The sequence below is a fragment of the Pteronotus mesoamericanus genome, unplaced genomic scaffold, assembly GCF_021234165.1.
Source record: "Pteronotus mesoamericanus isolate MK-2021 breed Mesoamerican mustached bat unplaced genomic scaffold, CSHL_Meso_final scaffold_21, whole genome shotgun sequence".
NCBI lineage: Eukaryota > Metazoa > Chordata > Mammalia > Chiroptera > Mormoopidae > Pteronotus > Pteronotus mesoamericanus.
The window spans coordinates 22,363,517-22,386,585 of NW_026555310.1; the positions used below are offsets into that span (position 1 = coordinate 22,363,517).

Consider the following 23,069-nt stretch of genomic DNA (forward strand, 5'->3'; position numbering starts at 1 on the left):
ACCTGGATATGACCACCTCAATGCCTGAAAAGGCCTCTAAATTTTCACCCATCCAATCCAGCTAGCAAGTCACTAGTAGAATAATGGGTAAACAATGGTTTTACTCATGTTGGCCGACTGTACAAAAATGTTGTTGCTTTCCCCCAAATGTTGGTGCTACCCTACAGAAATGAATGTTCCTGTCTATAGCAACACTATTCTTTCAAGTCTGTTTCTATTTGGTGTCTTTTCTTGGGTTATCCAACTAAACAGAGACTTTAACTTCAGCTCAATTTTTAAGCATCTTAGTTTACTAAGTGATTAAATCAGTAAATCTTTGATTTCTCTTCCTAATCACAAGAGAGAGAAAAAAAAAAAAAACTGAGAAAACAGAAGGCTGGCAAGTTAAAAAACATTAACAACCTGCTGAGTTTTTCTGCAACCTTTGGACATGATGTGGTAGTACAAGCAATAGACACAAAAGAGTTAACTGTTGAAAAAAAAGGAAACTAAACCATCAAGGAGGAGCCTCTGGCTCCAAGAGACTAATCTTTTCTATAACCTGATTTATGCAATCCTCAGAGCCAGAGAAACTTTATCAAAGGATTAAAACTTATATAAACAAAGATCCCTTTATTTGAAGCTCTGATTCAGAGCAAGACACTCCAGCTTATGTGTGTGCAGAGATTTATTCATATTTGTTACTTAATATATAATTTTTTAGAAATCTGATGATCTTACAGTATTGAAGCAGCAGTGAATGACAGCAGTGAATGAAGATGATGGTGAATACTAAGGTAAAAGAAATTCATTTATTTGGGTTGTCATTGATTGCAATTCAGTTGCTTTTGTTTGGAAAAAAAATAGATTTAAAACCCATTTACTATAAGACTTTTTTCGGATTATTTTGGCTTTCACTTCCTGATAGTGACAATTGTATTTCATGCAGGGTTGCATCAGAATAACAATAATGATTTTTCATAAGCAAACATATGAGTATATACTTGCATTTGTTTCAATATGTAGTTATAGGTGGTTTGGAGTATTGGAAGAGGGTTAAATGATTCCAGATACTGCTGACTTTCTCCTACTTTGTCCATGGCCTGAAAGCCTCTCTTTGTTTATCCGGTTCCTCCAACTCCGTCCTTCTAGTTTTTGATCAGCTGCTATGTTCTCCACATTTCTCCCTGTCCCCTGAAATCTTAGCATGACACACACCCACCCCATTGGAGTTTTCTTTCAATGTTCAAAAATGAGAGTTATTTTTTTAAAGGCCAAATAACACAAATCGTAAGAAGAAAAAGTCAGTTTGGTACATATCTTTTTATTTTTTTTCTATGCCCATGTAACGTAATATATAAAATATATATAACTATCTGTTTTTATATACATATGCTCCTCCCCCTACTTTTATTTACATAAATGGGATGATCATTATATATATGATTTGACTTGTTGCTGTATTCATTTAACTGTGTACTACGGACATTCCTTTGGGTTAACAGATATATCTAAATTATTCTTGACCTATATATCCTTAGAAAGAAATGTGTCCCTTTTTATAGAATGGATTACCAAAAGTGAAATTACAAAAAAAAAATGTGTACTGCCATTCATGACCCCATCATTTCTCTATCCCAGTGGATGGTATAAATCTTTAAAAATTTTGTTAATTTATTATATGAAAAAACAAGGGTATTGTGTTGCTTTGAATTGCATATCCTTGGCTATTAGTGAGAATTAGCATCTTTTATAAAAGCCTTTTTATAAACCTTTTTGTCTGTTTGCATTTCCTCTTTTAGTAAACCTAATTCATACCTACTTCTTTTAAAAATCAATTGAGGGGAATTCTTTATTTACATTAGAGACATAAACTTCTGCTTCTTATATATTCAAACATTTTCTGCACATCTTTTTAAAACCTTATTGTTGCTGTTTTTTGCAACTTTGTAATTTTTTCCATTTTAGTTTCTTGGGGTTTTTTTTGTCTTTTTCAAGTTTTTTTCTGACCCTAACAGTTCCTTATTTTTTTCAAGTATTATTTATTACTGTCTATATTAAATTCTTTTGTCTATTGCTCTTTTTATTTTCAAATATGATTTTAGGCAGAGCTATCACTCTATTTTCCTTCCAGATGGAGATCTTATTATGATATTAAGATCACTTTTTTAAGTAAGCTATATTTTTTCTGATGAACAGTTGTTGACATGTTTAAGATATACTGCATTTTCATCTATACTGGGTCTAATTATGGGCTCAGTTTGTACGAATGACTTGTTCGTTTATTTTTTTCCTCATGACTTGCTGTTTTAAGCAGATTAGTGTTACAGAAAGTTTAATGTCTCCTATGGCAGCATGGCAGGTACCTACAGTCTTTTTCAATTCAGCCTAATGAGCATGGCTTTAAATTTGCTCAGAGTGCAGTGTATTTGTCCTCTGCAGTTTGGAGGACACAGGGGGCTGTATGGCTCCTGCTTAAGAATTCTGAAAGGTAAAAGGCTATGGGTGGATCCATCTGCCAGGAGGCAGAAGAAAGAGAGGGTTCTCTTTAAAAAAGTAGCGGCACCCCAGTCAGTGATGGGTCACCAGAGCTAGTGTGGAGTTTTCTTAGTTATGGACTAATTGGAGTACATGGAGCAGTGTTGAGACCTCAGTAGAAGGAGGCTAAAAGTGTATTCTGCATGTCTAAATTTGAAAGACAAATTTTGTGTGATTAGTCACTGGGGTGTATGGTGCATATACCCTGCAAGGGCACTGCAGGTGACAGACCATGACTGAAGGATGGGACCTCAAAAGACCCACAAAAGTACTCATGAAAGTCAGTTTTAAATACTTGTCCTTGCCAAAGGAGGCAAATATGACCTTTTCTGACTCCGTAACTCCTCCCTCACAAGTTTCAACTCTTAGGGAGACAGAAGTAACCTCGTCATCTGTGGGGGAAGAAATGGGAATGTGGGAGTGGGGAGACGTTGGAAGAAAGTAGGAAAGAAAATGGAGAAAAAGCCTGTCCTCTCCCAAACATAGGAAAGAAGGTTTAATTTAAATGAAGTTCAAAGTGAATTAGATATATTCATCCAGAGCTGTACCTTTTTTGTGGGACTAAACATGAGCAGGGTTTTGTTCTTTTCCCTTTTGAAAGTCAACAAAAGGTAGTGGAACCTGTTTGAGATTCCATTTAGTGTCAGGATAGAAAACTGGCTCCAAAAGAAGAGGGAGAAGAATAAGGCTATTTTCTGATATCACCACCTACCTCTTACATGTCTAAAGCTTTTGCACCTGCAGTCCATTCCTAATGTAAATATTACTTCCAAGCACAGGGATGGATTATTTCAACTTCAATGTCTTTTTTTCAATAACACATCCCTTTTGGTAAACATTGGCCTTCTCCTCAGAAAGGACACTAGGATTATAATTTTGCCTTCCTGCAACTTTCCCTTCATTTCAGTATACTGTTGCTGGTTTTACTACTTAAATATTTTTTAAATATACATAATATTTTTTACTTCCATAATTTCTACACATAAATATTTTTCCATTTAACCTAGAGACATCTGTTCTTTTTAAAGATTTTATTTTATTTTTAGAGAGAGGAGAAGGGAGAGAGAAAGAGAGGTAGAGAAACATCAATGTGTGGTTGCCCCTCATGCACTTCCCCAACTGGAGACCCAGCCTGAAACCTAGACATGTGCCCTAACTGGGAATCGAACTGGCGACTCTTGGGTTGGCAGGCTGGTACTCAATCCACTGGACCACACCAGCCAGGGCTGGAGGCATCTTTTGATTAATGGGAATAGATTTAGCTGCAGAGGCATGTCATCTGTTGAACAAACTCAAAAAGACTTTTAGAGGCTTTGGCTAGAGATATTTAATCAAGAGTCTTAGGGTTTGCAAAATGGAACCTACAGCCAGGCAAAGATCTGCAAGTGTTCCAAAGAAGAAAGAAAAATTAAGCCAATTATTAGTTCTGCATTCTTAGACTTAGGATTAGTCCAGGACAGTTATCAATCAGATGTCAGGTGGTCTGAATGATGAATTCCAGGTCTGGAAGATGGATGGCAGGAGGTCTGGTTACACCTGGTATTCAGGACAATGGATCTTAGATGGATATCATGGGATCTGGATATGTGAATCCTTCAGGGGGTAATCAGAGGGCTATCTGGAGGTCTGGTGTAGGTCCAGGTAATTTGACACACAATAAACTGATTCATACCCAAACATTGTGATAAGGCTGGAAAGTTCAACAGTTTTTGTTCTCAGGCAAGTTAGGGTAAGAATAGAATTGTTTCCTCATGCTTCAACCTTCATAATGGTAATAAATTTACTAGCTTGGTTAAAGTGACTCCATTTTTTAAATTCCTTATTTTCACTCTTTCTTTACACCAGTTCCATAGAAAGGGAATTGATAAGGACAGTCAAAGCATGTGAATCAAATTTGAGCTACTTTATCAAAGAAGGATGATGATGATTTCAGAAGTCTATATAACATTTTAAATCTTCAAAATAGCCATTTATTTCTTATAAGACAGGAGATAAATAAAATTACATCCTCCATTTTGAAATGAGGACAGAAATTAGAAACTGTCTTATGAAATCAGAGGCAGAACAAGGACAAAAGGAAGCTTAAGCTTGGCAACTTTTCAGCTCCTTTGCCTAGCAACAGGAGCTGCCAATTATTGAAACTTTTGTAATATGTCAGGTTCTCTGACAAGTACTTCACATTATTTATCTCATTTTCTACTACATCTCATGTGGATGTGTAATCTTTTTGGGACCCAGAAGTAGAGGATATAGATATCTCTTACTCATGTCAATTCTAGGAAGTCTAATGAGATCTATCTAGATGGTCCTTTGCCAGTCCCCAAAGCATCAGATATAGTGTTGTGGGGAGTGATGCGTTGCAGGGAGTGCTGGGCACAGGCTCTCCTGGATCTGAGGGTTACTGTCTGGAGCCAGCTGAGGAGAGAGCAGGGCTCTGAATCCTGCAGAGTCTGTACGGGGGTTGCCATGGATGGGGGAATAAACACGAGTCATTGCAAACACTTCTCTCTTTGCCAGGAGAGGGGACATGGCAGCTTCCCTCTAGTGGAGACGGCCCCAAATCCCCATGTCCAAAGGTTTTTATTGAGAATCATATGCACAGGAGTATGGATGCAAAGCTCATCAATCAATGTCAAAAGACTATGTTTACAGAAAACAAATAGAGATCCTGGATCACAATTGAAGGAACACAAGAGATTTTCCTCAGGTTAAGGTCTATGAATAATGTAAATCTCCTTTCCAGTATTAGCCAGTTATCATAGCTTTTGAGGGGAGTACAATGCTTGCTTAGAGGAATTTACTTCTAGGCCTGGAAACTCCCAGGGAATGCCCGATCCAGTTTAGGGTTGTACCTGCCTTTAGTATTGTTTCAAGCCTGAGCCAGGCAGGTAGGGCAGAGCCAGCAAGAAATAAGGAGACTTCTTTCAGGTAGAATGAAGACTCTGGCCATGTCCAAGCCAAGCTGAAAGGTGCGGGCCTTTTTGCCCTTTCTCTGTGTTCCCCCAAGTCCTTGTCCCCTTGCCCATACTGGCCGATGTTTGTCTTAGATCATCTCTTCTCGCTAGAGAATTTACCCATCATCAACAACCGACCATCACAGGGCCAAGCAGGGTGATGTGAGGGAGACAGGGGCTGCGCCCCCGCCATTGGGGCAGGTTTTGTATCCTCAGTGGCTTGTTTTCCCAAGGCCTCCTTATTTCCAGCCTTGTGGCCCTCTTACCTGTTGGCAAGGCTATAGTCCCCGAAACCAGATGGGGCGTTTCCCAACAATATAGTTAGGTTTTGGGGACTGAAAAGTGAGAATTCGTTGAGGTGTGCCTATAGCTTAAGTATTCCAAAATGTCCTCCAAATATATGATGTAAATGTTAGTAATGCTGGAAAAGAATAGGAAAATATAGATTGAGTTCTACCTTGGGGGTTGGTTCTCCGACATTTTTGTTTTACAAATTAGATTTTTTTTCAACAGTAGCAACCTGTGATTTCATTCATTATGCGAATATAATATGGTGATCAAGTGAAATAATCTAAATTTTATTTACATTCTAAAATGGAAAAACAGCTTATGAAATAAGACTATGAAAATGCCACAAGAGGCACCTCATTTTGAAGAAGTCCTGGTTTCTTTTTCTATCCATTTTCTTTCTTTAATTTTTGTGTGGGCATGATTTTCTTATTCATTTCCTAGTGACACATATCATTTGTGGTTTATGTGACTCTGTGTATATGCTGTAGATCTTAGTGTTAAAGTCCATGCTAAATGGGGCTAATTGGTAGGACTACCTAATACCTAATTGAGTACAAACTGTTGCCGTTGGTATTTAGCTAATTATTAATAAAGGAAAGAGAAGCAAAGAGAACTAGACATTGAGCTTAAAAAACTGGGGGCATGAACCTCTTTGCTTCACCAGGAAGCTACAGCTTCACACCCCAGGGGAATACAGTGTTGGTTCCCCAAGGGGATTAACACTCCTCAGGCGAACAAAGAGCTCTCTTTTGCTCATGACCCACATTCATCCAGTGCATTCATGCATTCTCTCTTGCTCAGGAGCACTCGAAATTGTGGGTCTAACAGCTTCCAAGGTCCACAGCAGATGGTGTGGGCTCTGAAGTACTGAGCTTTAACATGGAGCAGAAACTCTGGGCCATGGCCTTTATTCTGGCCCTACTGAATACAACATTGGACATTTTCCATGGCAAGATGAATGAAGATGAGACATTAGGAAGTAAGGAGGGAAATCCTCTTAATTTTATGTCATCAATAAAGTTTACCATGGAACCCCATCCTCCCATGAAGCTCTCAGGAAATTCTTTTCCTTATAATACCATAAGGACTCCACTTCCACCAATAACAAAACTACACTGCCATAATTATACACTTGAGTAGTGGACACATTTTTAATTTTGCTATACCATCTTTTGTCATATTTACATGGAACAAAAGAGAGCAGAGGGTAGACTGTATTTCAAGTTTATGTCTTCCAGTTGGGACGCTGATCATTTGCTAACCTCTTAAGCCAATGAAGGATCTTAGCCTGTTAATAGGCCTCACCTGTATCTGGAAATTATGGTCACATATTTGGGTATTTTTATAGGCCAAATTAAGTTTTAAATGTATATTTCTGGAAAGGGCTAGAAAGAAGAGTGTGTGGGTGGTAGTGATACCTGAGCTTTTATGAGGCAAAGTTTCAGAAAAAAAAAAATAGTAAAATGTAACTGTAATAATTATAACTATTTTTAGATATGTAAATAATATATTTTGGTGTCTTCCTATATTATAAATAGAAAACAATTTATCTCAGATTACTGGTCACAGTGACCAAGCTCAATTTTTGGTGTTATTAATTTTAGGTGATTCAGCTCCTAAACTCAAATATACAAAAAGGGCAACATGTGTGAGATTTAAGAGATATTGAAAAACCTCAGCACATTATGTCTTAACATAGTAATATCTAAACTTCCATTGGATTGTTGTGGATGATGTTTGCCACAATAAAGTGAGGAGGGTTGGCCAAAGAGATCATTTAGTTTTTTTCTGTAAAATAAAAGACTCATTTTTCATTTTTGCCAATAACTTTATTGATTTGGATATTTTGAGTATGTTGGCTATCTCTCGTGTGGTATAACATTGATTGTTCTCAATTTATGTCTCAATTTGATCACTATCAACTTCAGCTGGTCTACCTACCATGGAGCTTCATCCAGCAAGAACTGTCTAGCACAAAACTTCGCAAATCACATTTGACATGGTCAATCAGTTACAGCACATTCTCCAGACACTGAACAAATCTTTTTTGCGTTTCAGTTGTGTTTTTACCTTTCTTGAAATAATAAAGCATAATATGCTGAAAATGTTGTGTATTTTCATCCATTTTCAATATTATAAAAGCTACACAAAAATTCACCAATTTTGATTTTTTTTGTTTAAATGCATGCTGATGTGACAGTTCTCACAGTACAATCTAACAAAATTGTTTCAAATGAAGTTAAAAACAACTGTTACTAGAGCCATCTTACAGAAAAAACAAAACAAACTTTTTGACCAGCCCAATATATACAGATACACTCCAGGAGGCAAATTCTACACTTACAGTATTTTAACAGTTGTAGCTATTGGAATCTCCTAAATATCTTGTCCTATGGGTTTACTTTTTTAAAATTCATAAGTCTAAGAATCATGGTGATGCCAAAATATATTTTTTAAACACCTTATGCTTTGGTCAATGTTATATCCTATAATTTTAGTTAATAAGAATCACAGCTAAAAATTTCTAAGTGTTATATTGCCATGTATTATAACATACTAAGTGCTTTTCATGCATTATCTCTATCCTCATATCATTGCAAAACAAGATATTATTTTTTCTCGTACATAAAGGAGAGAATTGAAGCTAAAATAAGTTAAGAAATGGATGCAAAACTTTGAAAAAGAGCAACAATCCTAACAGAAACCTCCATCTTCCCAAAAACTCTGTTCTTCACCATTATACCAGCAGTCCTACTAGCTCTCAGTGTCTTATTGATTTTTTGATCTTCAAAATTACGACAGGAAGTCTTTTAAATGCTTAACTTATGGGAAGTGACTACACTTAGACAATCCTTCCTGGTATAGACAAATACTAATTATAAACTCAAATTCAAATAAAGTTCCAAAAACTGAGTTTGAATTTCCTGGGGCTCAAAGAGTTTGGTTCAGTTTCATAGCCTCCTTTATTTTCCAGTGGCATTTCTCCAGAAGGAGGGCTTCTAAGGGTCAGGTAGTCTGAGGAAGCCTGCTGAAACATCAGAGAAACAAATGACCTCTATTGTTTTGTTCTTTGCCCTGCTTTGCTCCGCAAGTGTTCTCTACCACGTTGATGCATCTTAACACTTAAGATATTTATAACCTGAGTGGAATTGGTGTTTTAAATGCAGATCATGCCTAGCTGTGTGCAGGAAAATGATTGCAAATGTATGTAGGCTCCAAAGCCTAACTAGAGAAATTTTAAGGTAACCTGGACTCCTTTGTATCATTTCCCCTCTACTCCTTTTTCTTTTTCTTAGAGCTCACCCATCCCCCTTCTTCACCACTTTTTCTTGCTTAAGGTGCTATTCCATTCTTCTAGGGTTTTGTTTTTAGTTAGCTGTTAACTAACTTCAATTAGGTTATTAGTTGGTAGTGACAAGGAGTTCTTCTTCAGGAGAGATTTTTGTTTTTTAATGAGGAACTCTTGAACTAAAAGCTGCTTACAAAGCAAAAGAATGAATTTCAAATTATAGAAAGTGAAGGGGGCTAGTTCTGGACAGGTGTTCTGCTCATGATCTATTGTCTGTTGCTTGTTCAGATAATTTATATTTCTGAAAGTAGAGGGATGTATTCAATAAAAGGAAGTGAATTATCATACCACACCAGAATACAGTTTTATCAAAGTGATAGCTATGTGTGTGACCACAGCTTCCTAGCCTTCATGTAAACTTACCCTAATTATTTCAGCATTTCAATTATATAGACCCTATATTCACATGTTTATAGGCTAAACAGGACATTATACCTATGAAGATAGATTTTTGGAATTTAAGTCTACAATTTTTTGATAAAATTAATTTTTCTTTTATAACGCTATCCATAATTTTAACAAGCACTGAACTTTAAAAGTATTGAATTTATTAATATATAGTTTGCCATATATGTGGTAACATTTGTAGTTACTTAAATTCTGTTCTTCGGGGACGGACTTCCAGCCAAGATGGAGGCATAGGTAGATACACTTTGCCTCCTCGCACAACCAAAAGGACAACAAATTTAGAAACAAAAAATAACCAGAAATGCCAGAAAATCAAACTGTATGGAAGTCCGACAACCAAGAAATTAAGGAAGAAACATTCATCCAGACTGGTGGAAAGGGCAGAGACGGGCAGCATGGGTGGAGAGGACTCGTGGCAAGGCAGCGGCTGGAGGACCCAGCAGTCCCACATTTGCATGAGGATAAACCAGAGGAACAGCTGGGGAGCGAGACAGACTGCGTGATCCAGGGTTCCAGTGCCAGGAAAAGAGAGCCTCAAAAACTCTGGAGATAAAAACCTGTGGGAGTTGTGGCAGCAGGGGAAAATCCCAGCCTCACAGGAGAGTCCGTTGGAGAAACCACCAGGGTCCTAAAACATACACGAATCCACCCAACAGGGAATCTGCACCAGAAGGGCCCAGTTTGCTTGTGGGTAGCGGGGAAATGACTGAAAGCCAGCCAAGAGCCAAGCAAGCGGCATTGTTCCCTCGCAGAGCCCTCCCCGACATACAGCATCACAACTCAGTGACCTGAGTTGCTCTGCCCTGTCAAATACCCAAGGCTCTGCCCCTCCCAACATACCGGGCGCGCTGAGACAGAGAAATATGGCCCAAATGAAAGAACAGGTCAAAGCTCCAAAAATAGAACTAAGAGATGAACAGATAGCCAACCTATCAGATGCGCAGTTCAAAACACTGGTAATCTGGATGTTCACTGAATTGGGTGGGTATGGTCACAAAATGGAGGAAAAGGCAAAGGCTATGCCAAGTGAAATAAAGAAAAATATACAGGGAACCAACATTAAAGGGAAGGAAACCAGGACTCAGATCAATGATTTGGAGCAGAACGAAGAGATAAACATCCAACCAGAACAGAATGAAGAAACAAGAATTCAAAAAATGAGAGAAGCTTAGGAGCCTCTGGGACAACTTTAAATGTTCCAACATCTGAATCATAGGGGTGCCAGAAGGAGAAGAGGAAGAGCAAGAAATTCAAAACTTATTTGAACAAACAATGAAGGTGAACTTCCCCAATCTGTCCAAGGAAATAGACTTCCAGGAGATCCAGGAAGCTCAGAGAGTCCCAAAGAAGTTGGACCCAAAGAAGCACACACCAAAGCACATCATAATTACTTTACCCAAGATTAAAGATAAGGAGAAAAGCTTAAAAACAGCAAAAGAAAAGGAGACAGTTACCTAGAAAGGAGTTCCCATAAGCTGATTTCTCCAAAGAAAACTTATAGGCAAGAAGGGGCTGGAAAGAAGTTTTCAAAGTCATGAAAAGCAAGGACCTACATCCAAGATGACTCTATCCAGCAAAGCTATCATTTAGAACGGAAGGGCAGATAAAGTGCTTCCCAGATAAAGTTAAAGGAGCTTATCATCACCAAGCCCTTATTATATGAAACGTTAAAGGGACTTATCTAAGAAAAAGAAGATCAAAAACTTTGAACAGTAAAACAGAGGGGAGTGGGAGAGGGAAGGATGGGGGAAGAGGTACAGGGAATAAGCAACTTAAATAATAGGTACAAAATAGACAGGGAGAGATTAAGAATAGTATAGGAAATGGAGAAGCCAAAGACTTCTATGTACTTCTGTGTACAGCCCATGGACGTGAACTATAGGTAGGGGGAATGCTGCGGGGGAGGGGGATGGGATAGTGAAGGGTGGAGGGAAATAAATAGGAGAAAAAAATGGGGCAACTGTAACAGCATAATCAATTATATATTATATATAATATATATATAATTCTATGAGAATTTTAGAATGTGTTCTTACTCTTCTAATCTACTTACAACCTAGTTAAACTGCGCCAGATATTCTGTTTCTATACTGTCTATTATTTCCTTTTAGGATTTATGGGCCACTTCTTACGGATTGTGACCTTTGTTCTTAATAACATAAGGAATGTTTCAACAAGGAAAACATGGATTTTTCTGAACCTGTATCTTGTGTGGTTCTGTCAGAATCTTGAATTCTAGAAGTGACTATGCAAGACAAATGTCTTTGCATCACTGGTTATTGGAGCAGGAAAGATATATGGTGATGCAAATCCTATTTAGGATGTGGGTAGATTATTTTCATTATTCTAGTTCCATTTTTGTTTTTCTGAACTTTGTTCCCAACAAAATCTTGTAATTCTATAAGTAATTGTGCAAGACATGTTTTTGCATCCTTGGTTATTGGAGCAGTAAAGATAGTGATACAAATCCTATTTAGGATTTGGGTAGATTATTTTCATTATTCTACTTCCCTTTTTGTTTCCTTGAACTTTTTTCCACATTGTTTTGAGCTCATTTGTGTTGCCTACCTTTGTCTTTCTTCTCTCTTTTTCTCTTTTTCAATCCTGTTTATTTGCTATTAATAACAAAAGTACCCACTGTTATATTACATCATTCTTTTGTTTTTACACAGTTACCATTGCTATAATAGCTACCGCTGATTCAATACCAAAGAAGTTTCAGGTAATTTGCAAATATTATTCCTATTCTTTAATAAGTTAGTAAAGTTAATAAAACTTTACATTATCTCTGTTTTACAAAGGGAGCAGTTAAATCATATTATATTAACATGCACTCATTTATTTGATTGTTTATTACTCATAAAATGCATTTATTTAAACAGTATTTATTGAGTACTTGTTATGTACAAATAATGGGCTTAAATATTGTGGGGATTACAGAGATGACTCTTACATCCTTGTCCTCAGGTACTTTTCAGAATAGATAGGGAATAACACCTGTCTGTATATAACCAAAATACTAGGATCCATCAACTACTTCAAGGGATTCTCAAAACCCCAACCACTAAAATAATATCAAATATCAAAGGGAACTCAATAAACATGTTGAGTGATTGAGTAAATGTTTGAGTAAATTGAAGTCAGAAGAGTCTACGTAAATTCAGAAGTGAAATGAAAGAATCATAAGAGGTTCCTTGGAGAATGTGGCATTTGAGAATGTGGGTATAGACTCCCAGAGAGTGACAGAAGGACATTGCAAGGTAAGCAAATTATATGAGCCAAGGTATGGAGCTGTGTGAGTGAGAAGTGTAAAATATGTAGAAAGTTAATGCACAAAAGAAAGCAGTGGCAATGTGGATGAAAATATAACCTGAGTTCCCATGGCAGGGGCCATAGGGGACTGGCTACAGGATGTGGGCCTATTCACTCAGCAGTTTTTATTTTACCTTAAAGAAAATTTTCTTAGACATTACAGAATGAACAAATAGAAGCCTTAACAGGAATCCAATGTGAACATCACAGCTGGATTTGGGCGGGTGTGGGGTGGGGGTGGGGTGGTGGCAGAATAAAGAGAAACTACCAACAGTCTTTCAGTATTAGAAATATTTAATAAGTGCATTAGATTTTCAAATTGTCTTTCAGTTGAAACCTTAAAAAACAAAGTAAAACAAAGCAAAACTATCTCATACTGGGTAAAGACTGTTGTTCTCAACATCAAACAAGTTCCTTATATATTGAAAAAATATTTTTATTCCATTATTCTTTTGCCTGACCTGTTTGTTCAGTTCCAAGACAAACTGATTTGAAGGGGTCTTACGTAAAATAAACCACAGGACACAGTGGAAGTACAAGAAAAATATTTTTGTTTGGGCATAATGTAGAGAAATTGTCTGGACTTTGGAGCCTGATAAACCTGGGCTCTATTCTTGGAACAACATCCATTAACTGTGATCTTGGACAAGTCAGCTCATTTTCTTTTAAAGATATAGGCTCTTTATTTTGAAATATGTGGCTGTTTGAGAAAGCAAAGTAATTTGTCATTCTTACCTATTTTTACAAAATTAACTTTTTATATTTAGCTCATGTTTTACTCCTTAGTTTTTATCAGTAAATAGTATATGTGCCTCATAGGGTTTTGTGAAGATTATATACACACACGCATACACACGTAGGTGGTACTCAGAAATTAGTGAGATTTTTCTCCTAATTCTGCCCTTATTTTTTGTTTTCCTCAAATTGTTTGTAATTTAGTTTTATATTCTCTGTAAAAGGAAGATGAGAGACTTTACAAGTCTATTAGGTGGTGAAGTGGTACCTAGTGGCTAAGAGCGCTGCTATGGTACCCACCACCCCAAAGATAGAACATAAATTCTATGAAGATGGGGGATTTTGTCTGCCTAATTCATTGAAGTATCCCAAACACTTTGAACAGTGTCTGGTATATAGTAAGGGCTCAGCAAACCTATGAAAATAGGAATATTTAGGTTAATGTTGTGGCTATCATGGGACTTGGTTTGTACTTGTTATAACCTGAGGAAGAAGGTGAAGTGATTTGCCCAAGGTAAAACAGCCTTAATTTCTTTACCTGTAAAACTGGGATAATAATATTTTTATTGTGATATAATCGACTTATAACATTATATAGTTTCAAGTGTACAACATAATGAGTTCAGTATATGAGGTCTATCTAGAAAAAGTCCAGCCATTGTTAATACAATGAAAACAGTTTGCACAACATCGGATGTAACCTGTAACCTGGCAACCAAGTACAGAGGACTGGAATGCACTTATGTGAACAAGGACTACTTCATTGTTCTAGTCATTGGGGACAGTAGATGTTGTTGAGCTTGTGTACTGTGTGGCTGTTGCATTCAAACTCCATAGCAGTAAGGCTTTACCAACTTTTATATATTTAGATTTCTACTGGCATACAAACACAACCAAGAAAATAAGACTGAACTTGTTCAAATGTTTCACTTTGATTAATTAATAAACTATTTTTAAAAAGATTTTATTTATTTATTTGTTTAGAGAGAAGAGAAGGAAAAGAGAAAGAGAGAGAGAAAAACATCAGTTGGCTACCTCTCACACATACCCACCTGGGGACCCGGCCTGCAACCCAGGCATGTGCCCTGACCGGGAATTGAACCAGCAACATTTTGTTTTACAGGCTGGTGCTCAAGCCACTGAGCCACACCAGCCAGGGCTAATAAACTTTAGAATAACACCTATTATTAATATCTGTTTCATCAATGTAATAACCACTTTCCTTCTCAGAAGCCTCCTAGTTGGAATAAGTCACCCAGGCACCCTAATTATATTCTATTCTTCAGCAATGAAGGTTGTTAGGTTCCAATACATAATTTTTCTTGCATTATTCCTGGTAATTGTGTGCTACTCTATACAATGTCCTTGAATTTCATATGCATTCATTAAAAGTTTTTAACTCTTGAAAGATATATTGGAGGGTTAATATAGATGTGACACACAAAGTTTTATTTAAACAAGTGTGGAAAAATAAGGAAGTTTTATAGACTGTAATTTAATTGCACCTCAATATAAAATATTGGGCTCAAATCCACTTTAGTAATAGGCTGAGAGGTGAACATCACAAAAAGGAATTTATACATTTATTTATTTCAATATACAATTCATGACACAAAATCATTTTAAATATTATCTCCGGTATCTACACACACGCAAAATACCAACTCCATAATTTATCAACCTAAGGCACAGTTCATAAAGGGAAATTTTAAGTTATAAATCAAGTTAATGAGTCAGGTTGTCACTAACATTGAGGTGCTTTTTTCCATTTTTTAAAAAAATATAAGTTGAGTGCCTTTAGAAATGGCATTATACAATATGTTAGCAGCTTATATGAGTTCATGTTATTTCCAAAGGTGCCTAACTCACAGAGAAAAGCAGATACCCTGTAAAAATCTGAAAGCAAAATATTACATTTCATGTCCAATAATGAAGTTTCTTTAAAAAAAAAAAAGCACATCACACACATAACCTCCTTAGTAAATGTACAGTTAGTTTTTAAGTTGCCAAACTTAAAATCTAGTGGTCATTTAATTGAAGATGTGACTGACAGGAACACAAGTTGCTCTCGCAATACCCTGCATAAAAATATGACTCAAGTTAATAAAATTATGTAGGTCTCAGGTGTACAATTCCGTAATAAATCATCTGTATATTGTATTGTGTGTTCACCACCCCAAGTCTGGTCTCCTTCTATCATTCCAATAAATACAATAAAATTTTTAAAATACCTTAAAAAAAAGAATATGACTGAGATTTGCTGAATGCCACTTAAACAGGATAAAGGGCACATACATTTTCGAAATGCTCACTGATGATAACAGACAATTACTAATAAAACTGCTACAAATATTCTTGTATCAGTCTTTGTTGACAAGTTTTTCTTTTCTCTTGCTAGAATATCTGGGAGAGAGCTGGGATGCCCATGAATTTCTGTCAGTGAGATACTACAAAGCTAACTAGAGGATATACGCAGGGACGTGACTGCCAATGGTGCATTTCACTGTACGTTTGTTGGGTAGGAACCAGACCTCTGACTTGAGAGACTCTCAACTGGAGTTCCCCGCCTGTGGTGCTTCCAGTTTTGTTTTGTTTTTTTAAACCTTTAATATCTTTCTCAAGGAATGAGTGTTCCTGGTTGACAGCAAATAGAGTTGAGGAGTTTAGAATTTAACTAATTTTCCCTGTTTTTAACTTGTTTTATTAAATTCTTTCCTCTGTGCTCATGATATTTTCAGATCCAGAATCTCTCCAGTTTCATTTATCCAGAGATTAAATTAATGTTGGAGTAAGGGGTAGTGATTACCTGGATGCAATGACTTGTCAGCAATGTCCCCAAAGGGGTGTCCACATAGATCTGAAGCTGCTTGACACTGTACCCTCTTCTCCATTAAGTCTGACAGCATTGGAAGCTGGGATTAAACAAACCTCCAGGAAAGAGCCAAGTTGTCCACAAGAGATTTTCCATTATGATTTAAGTAGAAAGAGAGAACAAGAATTTAACAGGTCCTTTAGAGCAATCCCATATTCTCTCCCACCAAAGCCACCAAGCTTTGATTCTGTTTTTGTTATTTCTTTTTTTTCTTGAGCACCATCAAGAAAGTACGGAAAGACACTGTGAATGTTCCATGTAATAAAGGCTTTAGAGCTAATCTTTTTTTCCTCTATATAGCGTTCCTGTCCATCTTGGTTAGGAAGATCATTAGTTTCTTGAAATTCTGTTTATTTTCATTTTGTTTTATTTTTAAGAACACTTTATAAATAATATTCCTTTCTATTGTTTATATTTGAGTCTTATTGCAATTTAGTCTAATGCTAAGTAACTTTCACCTTAAATAGCCATGTGATAAAATTCAGTGGCTCCAAATAGTCATTTCTTTTGGTTATGAATGCTCTGGTTGGATCTAATTAGAGAGGCAAGTTTTAAATGATAACGTGTGTAGTAAAAATAAACAAAAAAACTTTGATTAAGATTTGATTATTTAAATAGATCTTATAATTTGAGAGATACCCTATGATTATGTTGTAGCTCTGACCAGGGAAATAACGTATAATTAAGGTAGAAACTGTGGGGGAGGAACAAACTTCTTTGGTCTAAGTATTTCTCACTGGTCTAATAAGTAAGCTTGAGACTGATTAGCAGGGGAAAATAACCAATTTTAATATGTACACATGTATGGGAATCCTGCATATGTGAGAGGATCAGAGACCCACATGCAGGAGAGGTTCAGAGATAGAAAGGGGGATCTGAGTATGTAAGACATTGTGAGCCAGGAATGAGGTAGGTGCTTGGGGACTCCATAGATTCATTGTAGGATGGTAAGAAGAGCAAATGCTTACTTAGTAAAAAGAAGTTACCCTGGCTTGTAGTTAAGGCAAAAGAAGTTATCTCTGATGATAGTCTCTTATTATGGGCAAAGCTCTTAGTTTAAGTTTTTCTAGGTAGTAAAGAGAAGGGCAGAAGTATCTCTTGAGCACACAGCTAATGTTGCCTTTAGCTCAGAATAATCCACATACCGCAGAAAAATACACCTTCGGGTGGCTTGTTCCGAGCCCCTACAAAATCTAGCTGTTTCATGTCCATATTAAAATTTAACAACTTATGCCAAAAATTTCTTTAAAGATTAGAGGTTTCCTTTTAAGTGTAAATTCATTGGTTGACAAAATTGCCAAACTCACTGAAGTATTTACCTATATCCACTTATACTCCCATGAAATAATCAGCTAACCAATGAAGCAAGTAAACGTATAGTGCAGCAAGAAAAGAGTATTTTTATTGTAACGGGGTCAAGCCTGGAATCACAAGTGAGCTGTTAGTAAGACCTGGCTCCCCCATGGGCTTCTAGGGGGATGGGTTGAGAGCAGAAGGATCATTATTTATGGTGACTAAGGGAGTTAGGATTGTAGTCAGTGTCAAGGTCTCTATTGTTTGGCTGGGCTGGGGTGTTCACTGCTTCTGGCCTTGATGTCAGCCATGGAGTCACGCTGTCTGGTTTTGCAAGGCTGTAGTCAGTGAGGTTGGTTCCACCTTTTTGGGTCTAGAGCTCAAACACAACTGAGGTCTACATGCTATTTCTAGGCTGAAACTCTGTTTCTGTGGTCAACATGATCTTTGTTTGGAAGAATATGATGCCATCCAGAACTTCATTGTCCTGAAGGCTTAATGATTAAAGAGGTGGGTGTGCAAAAAGGAGGGAGGTGAGTAAGTTAATGTCCTCCGAGGCTGGATGAGGTCAATCTGAATCAAAAGGAAAGAATGAAAAAAGACCAGATTAAATAAAGGAAGGTTCTGCATGGTTACAGTAACTTTTATTTTTTTCTTTGCTGTTGTTGCTCTAAATTTTAACTTTTTAAAATAGATACTTTGCCCCTAGTTTTATGTTTAGAAAGGCCTCTTTCTTCATTGCAGTCTTTAAATAGTCAAAAAAATTTCTTCTAGAATGCACTGATAATTTAAATTTTTCTTATAATAATCATATATCTCAAAGAGATTTGTGGCTTGATACAAGACTCAAAGAACTTTGAGAGTGAGGATGGGGGATCATATATGTAAATTACTACTGGCAGTCTAAAGACATGTCATAGTAAAATGAGACCAGCCATTCATTTAGTCATATTTGATTTGGGTGAAATCTACTGAATCCACAATACTATATACTGCCTAGAGTCATGTATGCACTACACATTCAAAAACACAATTTAATTCAAAACTAGTAATTGAAGGTGTAAAAATAGGGTAAAACCATAGTGCTGTATGACAGGGAAACCAATGATGTGAGACATATGCACATGAAACAAGAAATGTGCCTGATCAACTATAGCACATGCTAATGTTGAAGTACAGAAAACTATTGCAAAGGAGTTAGAAAAGCTAATGAAATGGTCTCAGGATACTGTTTGGCCTCATTACCTGAAGCATCACTTTGCACCCTGTAGGAACAAAATAAATTGTACCTGGGGAAGTAGATCAACTTTGGCTAATTTATATACCATTGAAAATAAAGTTTTAAGTGAATTTTCTTTAAAGTTTTTTTCACTTTCAACAATCATTTTTTTCCCATTCAAGTTACCCAAAGAATAAAAACTTTTCTGTATCTTAAAACACTCTTCATCTTTCAAAATGATACAGTATTAACAGATGAGCTATGAATAATGCATTTTTTCCCTATAGTTTGAAGTAAGGCTGAACTTGAGATCAGTCATGTTACTAACAGCTTCCTACAAGGAGTGAAGAAAATGTTCTGCCTTACATAGGGGATATGCATTGGCAATTCACATAATATACAAATGAACCTACTATTAATGGCACAATGGCATGTGTATGGCTTACTAGCTCACCTTGTTTCAAAAGGAAGTGCATTGGAAAATGTGGGGGTTTTTTTCATTGTGAAGTACAGCCTTGGTCATTTTTTTGCAAATTCAAAATATATACATTGTCTAATGATGCAGGAGGTTGGGTCACAAAACAAGCCAAGTTTTAGTCAAGGGGAAATTTCTTTAGAATCATAACTAGGCATTTATTACTGCTAGGAAGATGGCCATGCCTGTAGCTTTTGTTGAAGCAGGGATAAAAGATAGTCATTGCTCTGCTAATGCTTTCTTTTGTGGATCATAGCTCACAAAGTCAGGCTGTTGAAAGTTATGGTTTGAGATACATATATATATATATATATTTTCAATGAATTTATTAATCCTTATAATATTATCCTTATTATATTGTGTAGGCGACAATTTTTTCTAGTTCAGCTGAAAGGAAAGGTTAATGGACAATCAACAGAGGCTTAATTAATTCTCTCTACACTGGTAAAGCCAATGATATTTTAAACAAAACATATGTCAGTAAATTACATCTATTAGATATTCTGCTAACCAGGAAGCTTTTTGCCATTATATGCTGAACTTGAAGACAGGCACAGTTCCACAAACTCATAGTTATGATCTGGTGAATAATAAAAGTTAAATGTTATCTAGTTATGTAAACCAGTGATTGCTGAATCATAATTAGTGACCTTTTGTAAAGAATTTGAGAAAAATGAAGTCTTTCAACTACAGCCAGCATACATTACACTTTTTCTTTAAGTTGTGTTAACCAAAGCCCTTTGTGTAACATTGCTAATTTGCACACACCTTAGATGATTAGATAAATTCAAAAGGATTTCAATGCATATTTTAACGCATATCTATCCTAAATGATAATATCAGTAAGAGAGCTGCTTTAAAAATTTTTCAGCTAACTTGAGATAACACTTCAACTACTTGGGATACTGATGTCAATTCTATGTATTCTTAAATAAAAGATAAAATTGGCAAGTAACCTACTAATTTAAGATGCAGAGAACTATTTCAATATTTCAAATGTATTTTTTAATATTGGTATTCAGCTTTTTCTAGGGTTAAGCAATGGTTTTATGCCTCTCTTATTCACATCATTTTGAGGTGCAGATCAGACTTTTATCAGCTCCACTTTCTCCTTCAGAAACAATAGCATTAACTAGACTGCATGAAGGAATTCTTTGTGCTAACTCTAACAAAGAAATAACAAAAAAAGCCTCTAATCGCAGGCTCCAGGGCCTACTCTTTTCTTCGACAGAGTCTGGCACAAATAACGTGCTCTTTTTCTTACAAAATTTCTTATCACAAAATCATCAGCATGTAACTCTGTAACATAACAATATCACACTCAAGCACACCATATGACATTTTAGGTGAAATGTTCAAATTAAGACTATAAATTATTATATCCCTATTATTACCCTACCAACTACACTCAAGCAGGCATTACTTCTGCTGGATCCTGTATTTGGCCTGAACCAATCACTCCTTTGCGTTAATATAGACAAAACTGTGGTGACTACCTCTAAGTGTTCACACAGAATGGCCATTTGTCTACCTGTAGACAGATAGAAAGTAAGGGTGTGTGTGTGTGTGTGTGTGTGTGTGTGTGTGTGTGTGTGTTGAGGGTTAGGTTTAGGAGGGGAGAGCAGAGCTGTAAAGAGACGGAAGGAGTACAGGGAAGACAACTGCTATTGTGGGAGTCGGGCAGAGGTGGATGGCTTGCTCCCACAGATATCTAGTAAGTGACCTTAAGCTAATCTCTTAATGATTTTGTTTTCAGTTTTCCCATCTGGAAAATAATGGATTTATCTAATCCATCCTTGTCTTTTTACACATAGAGAAAACATCAGGTTAGAAATAGGAGAGGAAAAAGTGAGAAAAGGACCAAGAGGAGAAGCAATCATCAGGCATTTAGTGTCATTCATAACCAATTGCCCCTCTTAAGGTTTTGACCATTACGCCTATATGCTGGTGGTGGAAATGCAGAACTTCTTAAAGGAGCCCAGCTGATTTCATGCTAGACCTTTGCTCTTTTACTCTCCTCTGTGGAATGCCTTCTCTCCTCACTTTATCTGTCTAAATTCTCCCATTCAAATTCAACTCAAGTGCTGCCTAATTCATGAAACCTTAGGGAATTCTCTGATTCCCTAAGTGAAAGTGATCTTTTTTCTCCCTTAATAATTGTAACTAGCTTTTTGAGTACCTTCTGACCAGGCATGATGCTAAAATCACTGCATATTAACTCAGTCAATTCTCACAGTAAATCTCTGAGGTGGGCATTCTTATTAGGCAAATTTTATTGATAAGAAAACAGATTAGGTAATTTTTTCAACGCCATAAAGCTAAAAAGTCGTGCATCAGGATTGGAATCAAGACAACATGTCTCTAGAACCTACATTCTTATCCTTTAGTCTATGCTTAGGCATGACACAACTTTGATTTATAATTACTTCTGTAGATAGCTCATTTATCAGAGGATAGTCCTCTTACAGATAGAAATCACATCTTGTAAATCTGCATGTCCTACAAACATCTACAAGACTTTTCTGCATATATTAGATATATAATAAATATTTGTTAAACAAATCTGATATATAAAAGAAGTATGGGGAGAAGTAGGAAATCAAATAAAAGAGAAAGAATTATTTTCCCTTAATAAATGAAAGTGCTAACATTGAGACCACAAAATTGCAGATTAGACTAGGATTGCAGCAAAGGAGGTGAACAAACTGAATTGATTGAAGGACTACTTAGGATGGAGAACAGGCAGGATGAAGTAAACAAGAGCACTCATAAAACTTTTCAATGATCCTTCCCCACCCCTACTGCCTGGGCCCTGGGTGTCAGATCTCTAAACTAAGGGATGTGCTTGGTATCTTTATCTCCCTCATTTGCATTGGTCTGAGTGTTATGAAGACAAAATATGATGTGGAGACAGCTCCCTAGTATCAAATACAAGAAATGAGGCATAGCCTTCTTTTTAGATTTCATCATATTTTCTGATCTCCCTTTGTCGGAGGGAGAATCAGACCACTCAAGACTTAGATGTAGATAAAGTGGGAACAGAAATTAGTTTGTATCATAACTCAACTAGGCATGTTTTCAGTAGCCCCAAGTAAGTATAATTCCTCCTGACCAGAAGAAATGTGACAAGCAATTTTTTCTCGGACAAACTTCTGTTTATTACAATCTGACATAATTATATTGGTTGGAATTTAATATATGTAAGAAAGAAAAGAGCTAATTAGAAAAGAGCCTTTTTATGTTATTCAAGCATGCAGTTTGTATATAACTTCCATATTTATATTTTTCTATTGTTTACGTCATAATTAAGAAATTCTATTGTAGTTTTATTTAATTCCTTCGTCCTGAACTCCAAGAGGATGTGTGACTCACACTGACCTGTAGGAATATTTGGACTTAGAATATTTGCTTAGCAATGCATGATTTTATAGTGACATTTACTTATTCAATTAATTAATTGATCGAAAGAACATTCTAGTTCATTCACTTATTCAACGGGCATTTATTACTCATTTATTAACAGGACAACATGTTTCTAGGTGCCTCAGAGCTTTTTTATGGCATATGTAGAAAATAACTATTTGTATTTAATAGAAGCTTAATATCCAAACTATAGCATATAGCTGGCACACAGCTGAAAAACA

At 36.4% G+C, this 23,069-nt stretch overlaps 1 protein-coding gene across 7 annotated transcripts in view; it reads left to right on the forward strand.

The window, feature by feature from the left end:
* Positions 1-554: 554 nt before the first annotated feature.
* SLCO1A2 (solute carrier organic anion transporter family member 1A2) overlaps positions 555-23,069 on the forward strand; it is an 81,151-nt gene continuing 58,636 nt past the window's right edge. For 5 of the 7 annotated variants that reach the window (XM_054591360.1, XM_054591368.1, XM_054591364.1 and 2 more), the window contains exon 1: positions 555-776. The gene's annotated coding sequence lies outside the window, so the exon portion shown is untranslated. Of the gene's footprint in view, positions 777-12,191; positions 12,242-18,102; positions 18,242-23,069 lie in introns of those variants that run through there. The other 2 variants (XM_054591365.1, XM_054591361.1) reach the window with 2 other exon arrangements.